The 21,227-nt window shown below is 42.6% G+C and overlaps 1 long non-coding RNA gene across 1 annotated transcript in view; it reads right to left on the reverse strand.

Moving 5' to 3' along the window:
* The window catches only part of LOC138473665 (uncharacterized), a 382,413-nt gene that overhangs the window by 186,936 nt on the left and 174,250 nt on the right, over positions 1-21,227 (reverse strand). The gene's annotated exons all lie outside the window — the stretch shown is intronic.

Consider the following 21,227-nt stretch of genomic DNA (forward strand, 5'->3'; position numbering starts at 1 on the left):
CATGCAGCAAATGTGCATGTCATATATCCCCATTCACTAGCCGATGGCACATACACAACGCATGCATCAGTCAACATGTTGCATGAAAATGAGAACACATCACATATCAGAACACCCAAAAAATACAAATCATTCAGAACAACACCCTAAGAGCAGCACTGAATATCCCAAAAAATGTAAATATCTCATACACCAGACGCACTGCACATTGGCTACCCGTCATCAACTGCATCAAATTTAAGACCCTCTCCATCACACACAAGTGCACCGCTAACACAGCACCAAAAATACCTCACCAACAAAATGACCAAACACAACTCTGAGAGACCCACCCCAGGAATCACCTCCCACGTCCTCACCACGCCTAAATTCAAACGAGCTAGAGCAGGCGGCCACAGCTTCTCAGTAGTGGCGGACAAACAAAAAAATGCCTTACCCCTCTCACTGAAATCTGAACATTAGCTATACTATTTCTGCAAACAATGGAAAACCTGGCTCTTTACACAAGACCTCTAGCTTCCCTCCATCAAGCTGCATCATCTCAGTCATTGTTACATAGAATTGTGCCTACTCATCCATAGGATACAATATACCAGTTGACAGTTTCACCTATGTACTGTAACAAGCACCCACATACCTTCGGGTTAGGCGCGCTCTACACATGCAAATGAATCAAATACAAATAATAAAATAAATATGCAGATAATTGAGCACGCAGAAAAGCAGGGACACACCTGGAAGACTAACGATGACATGACACGGCATGCCATCACCTTTGTAGTATTGTGACAGTGCACTGAACAGAGTCATGGGAGCACATTTATTCATTTGTGTATTGTTCACTGTTAGGCGCTTATACAGTTATCAAAACTGTTTCAAAGCGCTCACAGGGCAACAAGGTGGCGACAGGGGAAGTTAGACAATTAATTACAACTGAGATTAATAATTGAAATAATAGTACAAATAAATCATGAGAATAACCGGGAGGAGAGATGAACATGCCATGCCTACTGAGTGTTCAGTGCATGCAAGTGTAGAGGGGAGGGAGGTAAGGGAAAGGCTGCTGAGGTGCACATAGAGAAGTGCATAGGGTGAAGTGTTAAGAAAAGAAATGAAAAACTTAACTGCAACCTCCCGTGGTGAGGCTGAGCCTGAGCAAGTGCAATATATAGACAGTGGCTTTGATGCGAGATGTGGGGGGTCAGGCCCTGAGGATACATAAGGGCCCTGCACATCAGTCACACTACTGTATGATTAGCAGGGAAGAGAGGAGGAGAAGGAAGATGACAAGACAAAGGTCTTCAGGATTTTTGGGAACTTAAAGCAGTCCTGCTCAAGACGCAGAGGGAGAGGGAGGCTGTTACACAGAAGGCAGCCCGCCGAGGAAACTGATTGACCACCAGCTCTCTATTTAGCAAACTGCTTCACACGCAGGGAGTTGGTGCCAGAGCAAGCCAGGCATCTAGAAGGGGAATATTTGACCAGGAAGCGTTGAAGATAGAGTGGTCCCCAGCCCCAGATAGCCTTGTGAATGATACAGAGGAATTTGAAATGAATCCATGCAGAGACCGTGAGCCAGTGAAGGCTTTGCAGGGCAGAAGAGATGCGGTCCCTGGGCCTGAGGCCAAGGATAAATCTTGCTGCCCTATTCTGGGTTAGCTGGAGGAGTTGCAGGGTGGACAAAGGAAGATTTAGGAGGAGGCTGTTGAAGTAGTCTAGCCTGGAGAGAACCAGAGCATGGGTAACATTGAGTCTCTGGGAGAAGCTGTGGAAGGGTACAGTTACATTGAGAAGGAAGAGCTGGAAGTGGAACTTATTGACAATGTCCTGAATATGAGGGATGAAGGAAATGGTGGAGTTGAAGATGACTCCAAGAATCCTGGCTTCAGAGGAGGGGGCAGGGTGAGACCCGATGGAGGAAGGCGGAGTTAAGGGAAGAAGTAAGGTGCAGGGGATCCAATAGGGAGATTCTAGGTTTTGCTGGTGCAGAACAGAGGTCATTTGCAGCGCACCATGTCTGGATGGCAGATAGGCAGTCAGGGATGAAGGAAGGTGCAAGGGTGTTAGTAGGAATTTTTAAGAAGATTTGTGTGTTGTCAGCATAGCATTGGAATTTGGGGGAGAAGGAGGCAATGACGCGTTCCAGCAGGGAAATATATAGGTTAAAGAGGCGGGGAAAAAGAATGGGGTCCTGGTGTATGCCACAGGTGGAGGCGGAAGTAGGGGAGGTGAAAGGGCCAAGAATGGTTTGGGAGGAATGGTCAGTTAGGAACGAGCTAGGCCAGTCCAGTGCCCGATCCGAGATACCAAGTGAATCATGGAGACTTTTTATGAGGATAGAATGGTTTACTGTGTCAAATGCAGAAGAGAGATCAAGGAGGATGAGGACAGTAGGGGATTTACAATTGAGGGATGCAAGCAGTTTGTCACTGGTGTTCAGGAGAGCAGTGTCTGTGGCTCTGGAAGCTTGAAATGCAGCACTTGACTTGAGTATCTTCGCCTTGAAAATAGTGTTAAAAAAGCTTTGTCATTGTTCAATATGCGTAGCCAGTGAAAGGATGGTGTCAAGGAAAGATCATCCTCCAGAAAACGTACGCTCAGAATGAGTGGTGTAGTTAGGAGAGCTTTGCGGGAGGCCTAGACTTTGTCCACCACTTGTATCTAGGCTAGATCACAGTAGCCTCACAAAGCAGCACCATAGCTTTTCACGTGTACACCTTCAACATGATCTAACACATTTTCATAAAGAGTAACATGCCACCTATTGCTTGCTTCATCCTTGCAGTCTGTTTAAATGAATGACTCTTACCATTAAAACCTGACATAAAGCGCACCCCATGGTAGTCAAAGGGAGACACTTGCAGAATAATGATAGTATTTATATGCATAGGGGAAATGTTTGCGGTTCTCCTTTCCAATTGACACACTAGTAGGGCGGATTTGGCCACATTCATTTGTAGGTCTGTAGAGTTCATAAATGCAGTGCATTCCGTGGTTAAAAGATGGAAGTGAGCAGCAGTTTGGCTTATGCCAAAGCGCATGGGTGCTTGTTTCCTGTTTTTGGAACATCAAAACCAATGCAACCAGGAGCGTCGTACAAACCGCTTATATACATGGAGAATAAAAGAGGAATCAAAATGCCCCCCTACCGAGCTCCCACTTACACTGGGAAGTATGAAGTACATAAACCATTTCCCCCACTAAACACTGGCCCTCAATTCCTGATGTGTGCCAATTAGGATATGTAGCATTGCAGCTGGGCAGATCATGGATCTAAGAATCCGCCAGAGCTTGGATCTATTGACCTTCTCAAAGGCAGTACCCAGAATCATAAATGGCAAATAGATAGGTTCATTATTAATATACAGATCAATAATCAAGTATAAGTTAAGGGCCTGTTCATTGGTTCCAAGTCCACTATGGAAACCCAGCTGTATATTAGCTAAGATATTGGCATCCAAAACCACAGCCCCATGTTTGCCAAAAGCGCTCATCCAAAAATCTTAATTTCATTGAAGTGCGTTAGGAAGTGTGTTTACTGGATACGCTGCTCCTAGCCTTTTTATCTTGCACTGCTGTGTGTTCGAAAAGGATCTAGGGAGGAGAAGAAGATCAGCGACTGTTATTGAGGCGAAACGCCTATGGACTTGTGGACTCTAATGACCCAAGGTGATTGCGACTTGAACTTTTTATGACGTTCAGAAGTGCTGTGAGCTCTGTGTGAGCCGCGCGCTCTGTGGTGGAGCTGCTTGGGTGGAGCTGCATTGGGAGTGGGCTGGGTCTTGTGTTGGAAGTTGATTGACTTGTACGTTGTCTTGGTACATGTTGGCATGATACTTATGGATATCATCCCCTTGTTTCCCTTCAGATGCTGTGCGAGCATAAGACCCGCCCATTTTTCACTCCATCAACCCTACTTAGTGTAGGGGTTATGTGCATTGGGCATGCGCATTGAAGTGCGTTAGGAAGTGTGTTTACTGTTTGGCTGTTCCAGTGCGAGGGGTGAGGGTGAGCCGAGCCCAGTCCGCTTGGTGCTGGTATGTGGTATTTTCTTTTTATTTATTTTTTTTTTCAATTAGTTTTTACAAACTTTTTGAAAACTTTTACTTTTACCATTCTTAATTCCTAATTTCCGCAATGACAGAAAAAGAACAGAGAAAAACACTCAAATAACTAAAAAGCGACTGATTGGTAGTGAACTTGCACTTGACTCATTTCATTTAGTTCCTGTTTTATGGCCGTTGAGAAAGTTCATTAGCACACTTTCCTTAGTTGCAGTCTTAGTTGTTTGCTGAGTGTGTCTTTTCTGGCTTACTGGATGTGGCATCTATTGGGGTCACTCATTCTCCCCATACGGTGTTGTCGCCTCTAGTCGTGTTTGCATTTGGTCAAGGAATCTCATCGTTGCAATCAACAGTGATCGGCTCTCGCCAATGTGAAGGTGCTTCCACCATTCCTCTAGATCATATGTTTGAACTCTGCATCTCTCCTTTCCGAGGCATTTTTCGCGTTGGACTTTAAGTTTGGTGCACTGCAAGACCAGATGTTTTAGATCTTCTGTTTCAATTGCACAAAACCTGCATTTCGAATTGTTCATAGGAATCTTCCTGCGATGAATTTGGATTTCCTTGGTTTCGTAGACGTTCAAACAAAATTTCAGGTATAGCCTTCTTAGGCGTTTACAGGGTGACAATGTTAAATAGGACGGAAGCGTATTGCGTCTTTTCGCTTCTGGAGGAGTATTCTTCATAGCTTTTTGCGATGACCTTTTGTCATTGATTTCAATCCAGTCCCAGTCGAGCAGTTTCCTCTTAACCAGGTCTGGATTCCACCACAAAGTTTTTTCGTCTGTGCCCAATTGTGCTAGTATCTCTCTGCACTGATGTTTCCAAATATGTAAAGCCGATTTTTCATGTCCTTTTTCCTCCAACAAGAATTTTACAGATGGGAGATTTGCCTCCACGTGTGTCTTCCTGAATAACGCCAGCTTATTCCAGGTGATTCTTGAATTGAGGGTAGAGACTCCAACTTCATACAGTACACAGGCTGTAGGTGTACTTAAGGGGATCTGGAGAATCTTTTTCCAAAAGAGACTTTCACATCGGGCCCATACTTTATAATCACACCCGAACATGTTCTCGGCGCCGTAGACGAGAATTGGAGTCACTTTACCTTGATAAAATCTCCTTATCGGCTCGTAGGAGAATTTGCCGTATCTTTGCTGTACAATGGTACCTTGAGCTATCAGTAATTTACAGCTATTCAGGAGTTCTTTTACCATTGGGGTGTCGTTAATGCTAGAGTTGATCGTGATCCCTAGATATCTTGTATGGGGTACCTGGTTTAATTTATTTGCACCTATGGACCACGTTGTTTTTTTTTTACTTGCAGATCTACCTCTTTGGTTTCCTAATATTAGGATCTCCGATTTGGCCACATTGATGTCAAGGCCTTAGTCCTCTGTGAAGATTTTGAGAGCTGAAAGTTTTCTTTGGAGGCCAATAGGAGTCTGATCTAGGATCACCATATCGTCTGCATACAAGATATGGTTTATTGGCACTCCATTTATCTGTGGTGGAAATGACACGACATCGGCCAGAGTTATTCCTACTTCTGATATATAGAAGTTGAACAAGGTGGCCCCTAACGGGCATCCTTGTTTCACACCTCTCTCTGTTGGTATGGGGTTGGTTAGGTTTCCCTCACAATCTAGTCTCACCTGAATATAGGTGTCGGAATACAGCTCACGGATAGCGTGGATGAGACTCTCATTGCACCCCCTTTCTTTAAGTTTTTTCAACAGGGTTTCTCTATCCACGCCATCAAAGGCGTTCGCCATGTCAATAAACGCCAAATATATTTTTCGTCCCGATTTTTAACAGGTTCAGGATGAGTAGGTTTATGTGGTATTGATATTTATTTAAATTATACCATCACCCATTGTACGCTGCTTTTGTAAATTACACAATCTGCGTGTAATACGTGGCGCAGTGATTATGCACTAGGTTTACCCATGGTATTGCATCACTTCAAAATCATGCTTAATTGGTATTGTATCTCTCATTTTGATAGCGGAATACAAACGAAAGACTTTGCATTGTGTGTATTGCAGGGATTACCTTGTTAGCTACCCACGATGTCCTCAAGGTTGCGTAGTGGGCACATTGTTAAAACTTCCACCCAGAAACAATCAAGTTTACCATCCTCAATGAAGATCAACAAGGAGGACTCAATAGTAGAGGAAAACTCCTTGAGTAACACAGGGACTTTCTTAGATAATAGAGAAGCTGCTGGATCGTTACACTTACCTTTCTCTAGTCAAAATACAGATGCCATTTGTCATGAGGTTTCCTTCGCATATGCGTGGGCAAACAGTGAACAATATGAGAAAGCAAGCTTTGACCCTCACTCTCGTATTATGCTGGAACAGAATAACTCATCTCATGTTTCTAAAAAAGGTTTTTTAAGCATACTAGAGGATGTGGTTTCTGCTGCTTTGAATGACATTGTGGAGGAACAGAGACTATCTCCCTCCAACATTTCAATCCTTGCTCCCGCAATGATGGCGGAATTGGAAAAACTGATATGTTTATCCTTTGGACCCTCCACCCCAGTCACTGCGGCCATAGCGAATGCAGCAAATGTACATCTGCATTATACAGAGGCAGTGTCTCCTAACGAAATGAATAATCTACAGGACATTCTGCCTCCAAAAGCATGCCTAGCAAATGTGCCACCGAGTGGCTTTCCCATAAGCAACACGCCGAATAGTGCAAAAAATCCCACAGCCCCAAATGAGCAAAAAGCCACTGCTCTCCCCAAAACGGAGGCCATGACCCCGTTGGGGTTTGATCTTCTAGATCCTTCTGAGGACATGCAGTCCTTAGAAGCATCATATCCAGTGCTATCAAGAGTGCTTAATCTACTTGACAGGGGGCATAATTACACTCACTACGAATTACGGGATTTAAAAACTTCCCTTTCTGAGATATTATCTAAACTAAACAAATTAGAAAGTTACATCTTTGCTGAATCATACAAACGTGAAGGAGGGTGTTCGGATCCGCCTAAAATGGCTCCTTGCTCTACATCTACTGGTGCAACACAAATTTCACCCACAGAAAGGAATGCTGACCAGACACAACATCAGGAGGCTGCAATTCCTAACTTTAGTTTCTGCACACATTTGCACAGACACTATAACTGTTGCGTGATCCATCAACTGTCCAGATTCTAACACCCACACAACTGTGTCAGAAGGTTATACAAAACAGTGAAAAAATAGACCAAATACACTTCTTTCTTCAGGTTGACTGCTGTTAGGGAGAATTCTCAGTTTAGGCTGAATTTCCTAACCTAGTGAGTCCCCCAGCAGCTTTGCTGGATTTTTGGGGTTTATTTATTTCTCCTGCCAAGAGTGAGACTCTTTTACCCTCACTCTTGGGCATGATTTGAGTGTGTTTCTTTGAATCTAGATGTGTTTAATGGGCTATGGGGTCTTTTACTCCATAGGGCTTCATGTGTTTTTGTGATGTGTGTTACACACCCTCAGTGCAGTAACACAGGGGTGTCATAGTGACCCCCCAGTATAGACTCCATACCCTGGGACTGACTACTGTCTCCCAGGGCATGTAAAGTCACCATTGACTTTACTAGTCTTAAATTCTGAACAGAACCAGTACAAACCATCATATTGTGGACGTAGTGGCTGGGGCAATTCAATTGCCCCAGGGTCTGTTAGTCGAGAGGGCACGTCTCCGTCCCCCCTGATCGAGTTTTGGCTGGTGGCAGTGGATACTACTTTTTATATTCAACCACGAATATTTTCCTATGGGATTTCCCATTGTTTAGGCTACTATCTTTATTTAATTATTTACGGTAGCCTCGAACATACCGCCGGTTTATTTAATTAATATTAATTCTCCGGTTGGTATCTTTTGCCAAAGCCTGATTCTAAAATGGCGTTTGTGTTCTCTTCTGTGACTCCAACCCAAGTCGAGCCCTTTGTTCCACTTTTTGGCGGGCTTCTCCACAGAAGCCCTCCAAAGTGGTGCCACTATGTCTGGGATACTTAGGAGGGGTGGAGGGGGATTTAGGCACCCTGGACTGAGTTGCCTAGGCAACTCAAGGTGCACTCCGTCCTGACTGGCCCAAGTGATGAGCCGGCCGGCTCACCACTTAGCATGTTTGAGTGACAGCTAGGCTGAGTGAATGGGGGTTTTCTGCATAAAAGCAGGGCTTTGGGGACTGGAACTTCAGAAGTCGCCATAGGACCTAAGAATCCGACGAGGGAGAAGCTGAGCTGACCTGCCATGACGCCACCACCGGTGGAGCCCTGCTGGACCGTCTCACCACTTTTCCCAACGACAGAGGAGATCTCCCGCCGGAGAGTCTTCTTCCTTTGACTGGTGGGGATAACCAGTTTCACCGTCTTTTCACCTTGCCGACGTACCTCTTGTACGCCTTGCCTGTGCCAAGCACCCCGGCAACCGGGATACCACATTTTACCACGACCGTGAACAAAGGTACCACCTTTAACCAGAAAACTCTGCAGCTGGTTTCTTCCCTGGTAGTGCAACGACCTTCATCTTTCCTCCACGTCGAGATCTTCTCTTCCCCTGGACGACGACGTGACTTGCACCCACTGCCAGGAACAACTGCCACCGCTGGAGGATCCTTCCCACTTAAGGTACCGTGTCCCGCCAGGCTTCCCTTGCTACCGACTGTACGGGGTAGATTTAGCCCCCGGCTTTCGAACCTGGGCTAGCCTGGGACACCCTGGCTAAACTTTCCTAAGCCTCTCTAAACTCTTTTTGAACTCTCTGCAAGACTTTCTAATCCTAGTGTAACTGTGTGATCTTGGGCGCATTTGTGCTCTGCTCTCTCTAAGAGTGGGCCCAGCCTTTGGACTTTGGCTCACCAGTGACTTTTGCTCTTATGCCTTGCTCACAGTGTTCCTGAATCTTAGAGTGGTGTACCTTTCCATATTCTGTCTTTTTCCCTCCCTTTCTCACAAACTTATTGGAGTGCCATCTAGTTAAGCGCTCACCTCTGTATGAAAATAAGTGGTGTTTTACTGAGACCTATCTGATAAGGAAAAAGGAGTGTATATATTACAATAGTAACTGTGTTTAGAATATTTTACAACAAGAGTGCTGGAGTGTTTCAAACAAGTGTGTTTTTAAATAAATAATTATATACTTTGATACCAAAGCTCTGGTCAGTGTTTGCTTGTATTGGTGTGTCCGAGTGCCTATTGTGTATACTTTGCATACTGCCTAACTCTTCTTTAGAGAAGTCTGACTGCTCAGCCACAGCTACCAGGTAAATCTGGGTGGTACAGACTGCTACCAAGTGGGTTTACTGCTAACACGTGTAGTCCTAAATCTTTTGCAGTGTTCCCTAAGGGAACTGCACAGGTTTCTGCCTAACAACTGCCTACTCTGAGGGGCAGGAAATAGGACATCGTAGTCCGTCATCAGGAGATTTGTCCAATCCTGATAGTCCATCTGCCCATACCACCTTGATTGAGGCTGAAGCGCAAAGTGAACAAATACAAGTAGAGAGTGATATTGCCCAGGACAAGCCCAGTTATGCTGGCTCTGGGCTCCACTTTCCATCGCGGAAAGAAAAATGACTGTATTTATGTGCACTAAAAAGAAAAGCTGATCAGCAAGCTGCCCAGTCTGTAACAGGCAAAAAACAAAAACAACAAATAGCTTTAAAGCCCCAACAAAATAAAGTGGAAAGGTGTGTACCCATAAAAACCACTTCTCCTAATAGAGAAAATGAGATTCATTTAGACGAACTTTCTGAAGAAAGCAAAAGAGCCTTACAACTAGGTAGTGAGGCTGCCAACGATGTTAATTGTAAAAATATAGTGCAAAAGAATCGAAATAGTCTTTAACTGTCAATTTACACCTTCTCTGAAAATTGTGTGGGATGACCAAGCTGCTAAAGCAATTTCCGCAAAGCAAAGGGAATTTACTTCTAGTTTATCTGTGTCCCAACAAACGCAATTATCAATGTTTTATAAACCTATTGCGAATACAAAAACAACTATTGGCCATCCTCCAATTGAAGCTCAGGGGGAATTGCAAAGGACAGCTTGTAATACACTTCAAAATTTGCCCCACATAGAGACGTTGACACGCCGGGTGGGATTGGCTTAAATGTACCAAAGAATATTAGAAACCCTAACTAGCTTACGCGAATGAAACAAGATTCCATTATGCCTGAAAGGGAATTTCTGGGTAAGTCTTCTCAACTGGATAAACATTCTGGGCGTTGTCCTACCGTGAATGAGACCTTACCGCCTACCTCTTCAACCATTATGGGGTGGCTGAGCAACGTTGAAATTAATGGTGACAACCGCCTCAATCGCTCCTTTTTATTACAGACTTTTCATAAAATACCAGCCTTGAGAACCTTAAAATCCCGTAATATTGGCTAGATTGCTCTTCCGGCTGTCAATAATCATTGGATGGCGTGTAAATTACAATCCTCAATAATTGTAGACTTGGGCTGGCAGCATGGGAAAGAACTTAAGTTACTTGGTCTAACCCCCTGTCTTTTTGAGTTAATTGAGGAAGCTATTTCTTTCAATGAGACACCTGAACAAATTTAGAAGCCATCAATAACAACCAATACTAGGGCTTTGCAGCATGGTGCACCCGAAGCAGTAGTGATCGCTCAACTTGTTGCACTGTCTAATATTAGTAAAGATTGATCGTGGCTGACCTAATTGGCAAGCACTCTAAACCCAGCTGCGAACATCATTCCCATACAAGTAATAAACCAGTCTTAAAAATTGTCTTGTGGAATTTATGTGGGTTTACTACGATAATTCCCCAAAATACAATTTACAATTATTTTATGCCAATAAACCATGTTGTGAACCATGTGTGGTCACAAGTTTCAGCTTCAGGGGTATACCGCATTCCATGGGAGGCCCAGCGAGGTGCCAGTGGTAGCAATATTCTTAAACATAAAATTAAGGATCACATCACAGGTGGTTAATAAATCCTCAAATTTATTAGAAATGTTGGTTTCCTTCAGTGATACATCGCACAATGCCTACTTAGTAATTTCCATATATCATAATCCGTTACAGATGAAATTGGAAACTATATTTCACAATATTGCAATGATTCTGGAAGATGTGACAACACAGGAGCCTGAATGTGGGGGGGGCGACTTTAATGCAGATTGTTCTAGTCAGGATGACAGTTGGTTAAACCCAGACGGCATTGACATGCTAACTCATGCTAAAAAGCGAGGGGGAAAAATTGATAGACTTTTTTGCAAATTGGGATATTTCATTTGTCACCTTTGCTGTACAGTCACCAGTGATAACTTGGAGGAGAAGTACTCAATGCTCATGTATAGATTTCTATGCAACCTCCGCCAACATGCAGGAGGAATGCAGTGAGATCTCCATAACTGAGCCAGGTTTGGGCGACCACCTCATGATCAAGGGTGACGATCCAATTGGATGTGGTAAGGCGAACGACTGATCTGGATCATATGTTACTGGAAGGCGATTGCCCGGGCATTTCACTACGTTGGAGCTCATATCTTTGTGACAAATTAAATATGATGATTGACAATCATCTGCTTTTTGATGCAAATTCTGGTGTCACTATAACAACACTCCAACAGAGAGCAAGGAGTTATACATATGCAATTTGCATAGCAATATTGAATTTAGCACATGAACACAATGTATCAAAGGCTAAACACCCCCACCATTAGAGCAGGGAGATGGAATTGGCCAAACGTGCATACAATTCTGCCCTAACAAAATTAAAAGAAGCATCTCTATCAGATACTGAGTACTTCAAAAAGAAAAAATCTTTATGTAATGTTTTTCGTAACAAATGTCTGAATTATAGACAACACATGCACATTGTGAAGAACCAAAAGATGATTGTGAACCTTTGTCGCAACGATAGGCGTTCGACGTGGGCTATGCTTAGGGCGTACATGCCAATTGTAAACATTGACCAAACATCCCATATTACTGCAGAAGTTTTGGCGCACTTTTTTAGGTTTAAGTTCAAGCTCCCAAGTAGGTTTTACATCCAAAAGGCCAATTTTTCTGTGCTGCCAGTTAGGTCAGCAAGTGTATGGTCGATCGAAGATGTAGAATCAGCTATTATGGTATGCAATTACTCAAAAGCAGCCGGCCCACTACGGCATACCACCCTGTGTTTTCCAGCGCAATCCACAACTTTGGGGACGGATTCTAAAGGCCCAATTTGACAACATTTTAATAACATCTATGATACCTCCATCTTGGCTAAACTCTATAGTAGTGCCAATATATACAAAGGGGAACAGAACTGACCCTAACAACTTTTGGCCCGCAGCCTTGATGGATGATGCTGCTAACGTGTTTGCCCTTCTTTTATTACAGGACCTTCAGGGCTACATAAAACAACAAAAGATTCTGTCTCGGGCTCAGATGGGCACTACATTAAATGCGACAATTATGGCCCACCTGCTTTCCAAATCTAAAGTTCCTAATACTGGCCCCTTATATATGGCCTCGATAGATCTCACTGCAGCCTTTGACTGTGTTGTTCGCAGTTTACTATGTGAAAAAAAGGCTCGGCTGGGCATTCCAGTGCATCTAATAGTACTCATAGCAAAACTACACCAAAAAATCCTGCTTAATTGGTAAGGGTGAACAACTCAGGAGCAACCACAGACCCGATATCTACAGAGGTGGGGGTTAAGCATGGGTGCAACTTATCGGTAGATAATTGTAGATTTTGCAAAATACGAGAACAGAAAGAGACTATGAAACATTTAGTAATATACTGCTTGTATTTTGAAAAGGTGCACATCCAAATTATAGGAATCGATCGCTTGGATATGACTGTCTGCCAGGGAATGGTTTGGGATGTCATGCCTGTGGGGCAATAGCATAAAGACGATTCTTGTGTTGTCAAGATTTCTTGTGCTTTTGAATGAAGGACTGGAAAAAAACGTATTACTATGTTTGGTGGATTTGTCCAGTATAACGCAAACACTGAGATAACGAATATTGTGAAATAATGATTTCAATGCATTTTGATGCTGAATGCCCCTTTAAAGGAAACTTTTAAAATTATTATAAAAAGAAGGTTTATTAATCTGTGCCCAATTTAATCTCTTAGGTTTATTGTTGGCATCCATTAAGGCTAATCCTTGGTAGTGGCCATATAACCACACCAATTTCTAAGACTTGAACAGCCGGAACTGCACAGATGCCCTTCTGTTTCGAGGTAAACCTCTGGGATTAATTGGAGCACTGAAAGTACACCCTCTTCTCTGACACTCAATCTAGGCTAAATTCAATTTTCAATTGCCTCATCTCATACCCCAACACTGAATTGGAGATTCAGCGGTTTTTGCTTCATTCACACGTAGTTGCCCAGCAACCTTTCTGTTGTGCTCATTGTTGAGCATTTTGTGCTTAACTAAGATGGCGGCCCGAGAGTAAAGATTCAAGCAGCTGTTTAAATACAGCCGTTGCTGATTGGCTGCTGCCTGCAATATTCAGTCTACCAGATGACTGATAAGCGGAAGCTGGCCCCTTGGCAGAAGGCACCATGCTTAAGGCACATGTTCTGAGCCTGTCTGGGAAAACGCTGGATGCTGGAGGCCAGAAACGTTGCCCGATCCCTGAGCACCCTACGTGATATATGATGCCTGGTGATATATCCCTTCCAGCCTCACCATATTGCTAGAAGTAAATTGGATCTGCAACCTGCCAAGCAATAATCTCTTAGCACACGCACCAAAGCTCTTTGAATGACCACTGCCTTGTGCACCTTGAGCAGCAATGAGTTATGCCGATCCTCGCCATGTTTATTCGATCTGTGACTAGCACATTTAGCCTATCTATTATGCTTAGTCTTCCTTGAGAGTGGAAAAAAGGAAAATGGAAGTTCTCTGGAGAAAACCTACCTACTGCGGAGAATAAAACTAATCCATTGAATATCTCTGCCAAATACAATAAAGAAATAATACGTACTAAACAGGAAACCTACAATGATGGGATCAACAAAGCTAGTTCAAGTATCAAGGAACTCTTTGGAAGCCCCCATTCCTTCAACAGACACTTGCGTGAAGGATAAACTCTGGTGTACTAAGATCAGAATGCTTTAACCAATACAATTGCCCTCCTCCAAAACAAAATTGCAGACAAAAGAGCAAACTTACCGAATTTAAGTACGCACGCCAGAACACCAGCCCATACTACTAAACATCTTCAATGCTTCAAATTCTCCCAAGTCTCTATCCTTGAGGTAGAAAACATTATTGCCTCCCTCAAACCTTAAAGGTGCCAGGGAGACAGCTGTCCAGCTCAGATGATTAAAGAAGCTGCCAGAGACTTGCGCCCTTTATCTCAAAATTAATTAATACACCATTCTCATCTGGTACTGTCCCTAGCAATTTAAAGGAGTCATGGGTCTTACCCCTCCTAAAAAAACAATCTCTGGACCCTACCATACCCACAGATTATAGTCTAATTACAACTGTCCCGTTCCTATTAAAGATATTAGACAAAGTAGCCTATCTCCAGATACAGGAATACCTAGAGACCAATCACCTCTTAGGTGTCCGGCTATCAGGTTTTAGGCCTCAACACAGCACTGAAACAGCATTGATTGATCTAACGACCCAGATTGATGAACTTAAAGACAAGGGAAAAACAGCCCTGTTACTACTGTTAGATCTGTCTGCCGCCTTTGATTTGGTGGACCACAAAGTACCATGAAAACACCTTGCCTCACCAGCCCACTTCTCTCAGGAAGCTATAGCATGGATCCAATCATTTCTGATCAAAAGGACCATGAGCATCTTCTCTCGTTCAGCCACTGCAGACCCTATCCCAATAACATGTGGAGTGCCTCAAGGCTCTTGTGTTTCACCAACAATGGGCCTCATTACGAGTTTGCTGGTCCCAATACAACGGTACCGGTAAGCTTACCAGTACTGTTGTATCCGAACCAGCAAACTCTGAGTTGTGCTCGCGAGTGCCTTTCATTCCGCCAGGTCTGACCTGGCAGAATGAAAGGCACCCGCGAGCAGAGCATTTCAGATGCACAGACACCGTTGATAATGGTGCCTGTGCATCCGGCTTCCCCATTCCCATTGAGCCCTATTGGGCTCTATGGGAATGGGGAAGAATTATTTCCGGTGCCCAGGAATGGGAAAATATGGGGTCCGGCAAGGCCGTAATGACCTGGTAACTTCCCATTTCTGGCTGCCGGAAAAAATGCAACTCCGGCGGCAGCCGTGCCTCTTTTATAGCCACAGCTACCGCCAGGGTTGTAATGAGGCCCAATGTATAATATATTCACAGAGACATTGTTTGACGACTTGGACCATCTGGGTGTCACCTACACTAATTATGCAGATGACACCCAGATCCTCATACCTCTCACTGGAGAATATGATACGGACGTGGCCCTAGTCAATAAAATGTATCTAATCATCCAGGCATGGATGGCCTCCCACGGTCTCTGCCTGAATGATGATAAAACTGAGCTCTTGATTCTAGGAGCCGTAGCAAACCTCAACAAACTCAGTAATACATACACCTCATTCAACATTGACAGGAATAACATTAAAGTGGTAAAAGAGGTAAAAGCTCTAGGATTATACTTGGATTCAGCTCTTAATTTAAGTAAACAAGTTAATGCCGTGGTCTCTGCAACGGCATACACTTGCAAGTGGATAAGGGCCTGAAAACCCTTTCTTTCCAAAGAAAGTTGTTCTATCCTAGCCAGAGCCCTCATCCTCTCAAAATTGGACTGTTGCAATGCATTATACCTAGGTGCGAGCAAGTACACTGTAAATAAAATTGAAATCCTTCAAAACAATGCCCTCAGAACAGCTCTTGGCATACCAAGGAGAGAACACATCTCGGAGACGATGAGACAGAATAAATGGCTCTCCAATAAGGACAACATTCTGTTAAAAACAGTTTCCTTGACCCACAAATGTCTCAATCAAGCTGCCTCTCAGAGAGAATTGTAATAAAATCCTCATCACGTCCTAAAAGGACGGTAACACATACTGTCTGGTAAAACCTAGATACAAACAAAAAAAAGCTGGAGGGAGTAGCTTCCTTGTTATGGCGGCGCAGCATTGGAACACCCACCCTCCTTCCCTGAGAGCGGACCAGTCCTTCCCCAACTTTAGGCGAAATACCATAAATTGGCTTTCAGCTAATGATCAATAATATACCCAGGATTGTTTCAGGATAGTTTGAGCCACTCTTAAACGTTGACACATGGCTCCTCGCATTTTAACGAACGCTATTGACTGTTGAATGTGCTTTGTTGTACCTCACTGTATTATCTTTTGTATAATTCTGTATATATTGACTGTAACTACTGTAATTCATGCTAATGTATATTTGTAACTTTTGTAAATGCGCCCAGATACCCTCGGGTTTGGTGCGCTATATAAATCAATAAACAAACAAACAAATGGATGTTGGTCCCTGCAAACTGACTCCACAATGACAATGTTTTTAAAAAGAGGCCACTTGGAGGCTTAGAGGCCAAAAGAAGCATCAATATTGTTTAATTTATTCATCCTAGACATGGGACAATATTTCCTCCAAGTGGTCTCTGATGCTCCTGAATTGGTGGGTGAGCGCATAGCATGGTTACTGTACGCTGATGATCTGGTCTTGATCTCACAAACCCCCAGCGATCTCCAAAATATTTTGTCTTCGTTAGCTAACTATGTTAAAGCTAACCATCTTATTGTGAATCTGGACAAATCACAAATTCTTGTATGTAAAAATCAATCGAAAAGCAGAATTAATAATTGCACTTGGTCCATTGGAGATGTGTGTTTGAAACAAGTACTTGAATATAAATATCGAGGCCTGACTATACAGAACACTGTCAGGGATACTCTCTTTCTGATCAACCTACAGTCTAAATTATCAACTCTGATTTCTCAGGCTAGAATACTCATTTATAAATATGGGAAATTCACCCTGAAACATATCCTACAGTTCTATGAACAAAACGTTATTCCAGTATTAATATACGGTGTTGAGTCAAAACTTTACACCAGGGATGAAATGTGGAATAAGTTGGAAGCACGTTTTTGGAAATCGACATTACATCTCCCGAATTGCACACCCTTACCAATCTTGCGATATGAACTAGGCTTGAACTCAGTGGCTTGTAGGGTGAAGTGGTGAATGAGTGGATTTTTCCGTAAGTGTCTGTTGGGCTTGGAAAACAACAATATTTTGAGTACCGTTGGACATCAGCTGGCTTCATCAATGCATGATTTCCCTTTGGCATGGCTATCCTGTGTAGTGAACACTATGGCCGAAGCAGATATAACGGTCACACTTTTGTTAGAAAACCCGTTGCGTGCTAAAGTTAAGTTCTACAGTTGTGAATGGATAAAAAATAGAGAATCCTGTTTAAAATGCAGGGACTTTAATCCTGAGAACTTTGGTAATAAACATCTGGGCCAATTGGCAGGTTACCTATTGAAATGTCCGTCTTCCAACATACGGAATACATTTTTACGAGTCAGGTTAAATCTTTGCCTAACGAGAGAGGTCCTTGCTAGGCGTAAGATGATTCCAGACAAAATGAACTTTTGCCGCTATTGTGAAGTTCCACATGAAAGGGAGACACTCCAGCATCTGGTAGTATCCTGCGACAAATTAATGGGACCACGAGTTACATTTTTCGCTAGTTTATTAGACTTGAATTATGAAGCAGATGAGAAACAGATCTGGAGTTTATTAATCTCCAATATGAAGTTTTCTTTCATAAAAGCCATAGTGCATTATTTAGATGCAATTCTTCCGTCTGAAATCAAGTTGTAATGCAATCATGTGACTAGCTTGTAAACCTGCAAGGTTAACTGATTGTTGTTTAGGATGGGAAAAAAAAAAACAATTTGCTGTAACATTGTCTTTTAAATTGATATTCCATGTTTTAACATCTTGTTACTTCTCTTCTTACTTCTTCATTTTTTTTTACTTTGGTTATTTTAATATGTGTATGTGAATGAAATGTTGATCATTTGTTTGAATTTCTTTTTGAAAAGTTAACTTGTTCAGCTATATCAAAATAAAAAATAAAACATTTTAAAAAAAGAGGCCACTTATTACCAAATGTGCGAAATAATCAATAGTGAATGCACCCAAGACCCATGAATGTGTGTTTACCCGGATTATCTTCTGGGACGTGAATATAAATAGAGTGCATTCCCCATTCCATTAACCAGGTGTACAATAAGGGCCAATGGAGCCTGTGTATGGATCTTCCATATAGGAATTCGGGATGGCTAAGAATGCATGTTCTTGGTTATCGAAGATATTAAATTGGGGGCAATTAATAGCATCCCCACCCATGCCAGAGATAACCAACATAGACATATGTATCTGCTCGATTTGAGTACAGAAACTTAACATAAAATTGCGGGCAGCTCACTTTATGACTGACAATTGAATACTATATGCGAATTAGCAGGTGGACAGCCTGTGCATTTCAATTACTGCTGGAGCGGATTTCAACTTTTGTGATTTACGCGTGTCTTCGGGACAGCAGCTGGTTAAAGCTGTGAGCCATTTTGCCCTGCACCCGTTGTTCAGAAAATTAAGGGGGTACATCCTTGTGTAGCCCCTCACTCTGGAAAGTAATGCAATAAGCCAGTCCATCCCCTCTCATTTCTACACCCCGCTTCGTTGTCTTTTGTGAATACCAGGAAGGAAATACAGTAACTTAAAATAGAGGGACTCTTGGTACAGATAAATGATATACTGCTTTAAAATCAAATTAATAGTAAATGGATACCGTGCTGTCTTAACTATTCACAAACACCATTTAGCTGAAGGTGATCTTTGAAGCCGTAGTTGGTCAGAATGCTGTGCCGATTTGTTTTAAAAAGCATTGGCAAAACCAAATTGCAAAGGCTTATTTATTTGCTTTGCCATAGCTTGTTTCTTATGATGTTCAGTATATGTTTCCATCTGACCACAGCTTTCTTTTTTGACATTTCATCCAATTCCTATACGCTTTTTACGTTTTCTTAATGTCTCTTAACCCTACTTTTATCGGTAGATTGCTCTGGGACAGCGGATGCACAGTCTGCTTCAAAGCAGTTCCTTTGGTTTTAATAATTAGATTACAGGTTGATCTCAGAGGATCATTGGGCCATTACTATAGTCAAATGACTTCTTGGATTGAATGATAGGTTGTATACGAATTGTTCGTTTTACAACTGTTCGAATTACAATTGACCTTTTCACAATTGACCGAATTGGGAAGGTCAATTGTAACATATATGTGGGGGGAAGAAACCCCCCACCCAACTCCAAACCCTATATATATATATATATATACGGTCAATTGTGAAAAGGTCAATTGTGACCCTTTAAATTCGGTCAATTGTTCATTCGAACAATTGTAAACGAACAATTTGGGTAATACCGGATGATACGTGTACTGAAATGACCTCTGTTTTTACCAGGTCGGATGGGAAGTTTGATTTAGTACACAATGTGTTGGCGATATAGATTACATTTGCCAAGCCAAGTGAGGATTTTGTGGGCACTGGATCTAGTGAGCAATACCAATCGGCCTTCCATATCTTAGGGTGAGGATTTTCAGTAGCTCATGAGAGCAAGCGAGACAGGGAAGTGGAGCAGTTCAAGACCTTCTATTTTCCTGGCTGAAGACCAGTCAGACCATAGCAGCTTTAGGTTCTCATCGGAATCTGTAGCAGCTTGTTTGGCCATAAGAGGGGTCTCCATGTCTGGTCCGCAAATGCTATTTCTGCACATTGTTTTCAGCTTAGCCTCTCGCTATGTACACAATTCTTCTTCAAATGTCCTATATTCTAGTGTATCTTGTTGGTGTATCCTGAAAATGTGGAGTGGATTTGGCTTTTGAGGTACAGATTTAGAGACCCCGGAGCCAGATTGTTTCAGAGCTGGACAACTTGGCCTGTCAGTGTCTTTGCGTCGTAGTTCTTCCAGATCATTTTCTTTTGACGGACCTTGGATCATTTCCTAGACCTTTGGCTCTGGTGGGAAAGTCACAGTGTACTAGCTTTGGTAGATATTAGGACCATTTCCAGAGATGGCCTGAATGATGCATAAGGCATTGTATTTAACTCTGCTCTTGTTGAGAATTTCAGGCGTGGGATGCAAGGTCCTACTTCTTAGGGTAATAACACAATTTGACTGCATTGTTCTGTATTTATTTTTTTATTTTATTTTATTTGCATTTGTTAAGCGCACTTGCAGCCCATGAGGCATCGAGGCGCTGTTACAGTGGAAACACAGATTGAGATTAGATTTTTTCTTTGTCACGTATTTATAACGCGCTTAAACACTCGGAGGTTTCTAAGCGCGGACCCGGGGATCGAACCTGTTGTTGCTTTGTGTCGTCTTGCTTCCAAGACGCGCACGCTGCCGTTTGTAACGTTTGTTGTCTACAGATGTGCTTCTGGTGTAGACCATTTTAGATGACCCTTCAGTAATGTAGTCATGGGACGATAAAGGCCTTGATGAACTCCAACTGATGGTCTATTTGAGAAGATGGAGTATCTTCCTCAGTCAGTAGTTTTTTTCCCTTGACCACTGGTATAATTGGATGGGGTTGGGGATGAATGGCACTTGATGTATCACCACCATTCTATATTTTAACTTTTTTATGATTTGAGATTATAATGTACTTTTAAAATCAATAAAATATAAGAAACAGAAGAGGGATCATGATTATTGACTTTTTATGGGAGTGTTCATGAAGTCCCTAAAGACCAATGCCACGAGAACAGAAATGGGATATTGGGCTGACATTAACTATAGCGTCCTCTATATTGGACCCAGTTAGATAATTTGTTTAGAATCCATTTGGTAATGAAGCATAAGTGTGTGTCGGATAAGGGCATATGACATAACAGCATGTCGCATATGTGTATGTGTCATAAATGCGTGCCCTCAGAGCGTGTCCGCTACAAGTGTGTATCATGTGTGTGTGCCATAGGGGTGCGTGTCATAGGAATATGTGTCATAGAAGTGTGTGTCATAAGAATGTGTGTTGAAAGTGGCTGTGTCATAAAATGTGCGGTGTAAGGCGTATGAATGTTTGCCGTATGAGTAGTGCATGGGTGTTTGGTATAAAGCCACAAAATTCACAAATCCTATACACCTCATATATGTATGAAAACCTACATTG

Source organism: Ambystoma mexicanum, chromosome 8, assembly GCF_040938575.1.
Source record: "Ambystoma mexicanum isolate Mex_15411 chromosome 8, UKY_AmexF1_1, whole genome shotgun sequence".
Lineage (NCBI taxonomy): Eukaryota > Metazoa > Chordata > Amphibia > Caudata > Ambystomatidae > Ambystoma > Ambystoma mexicanum.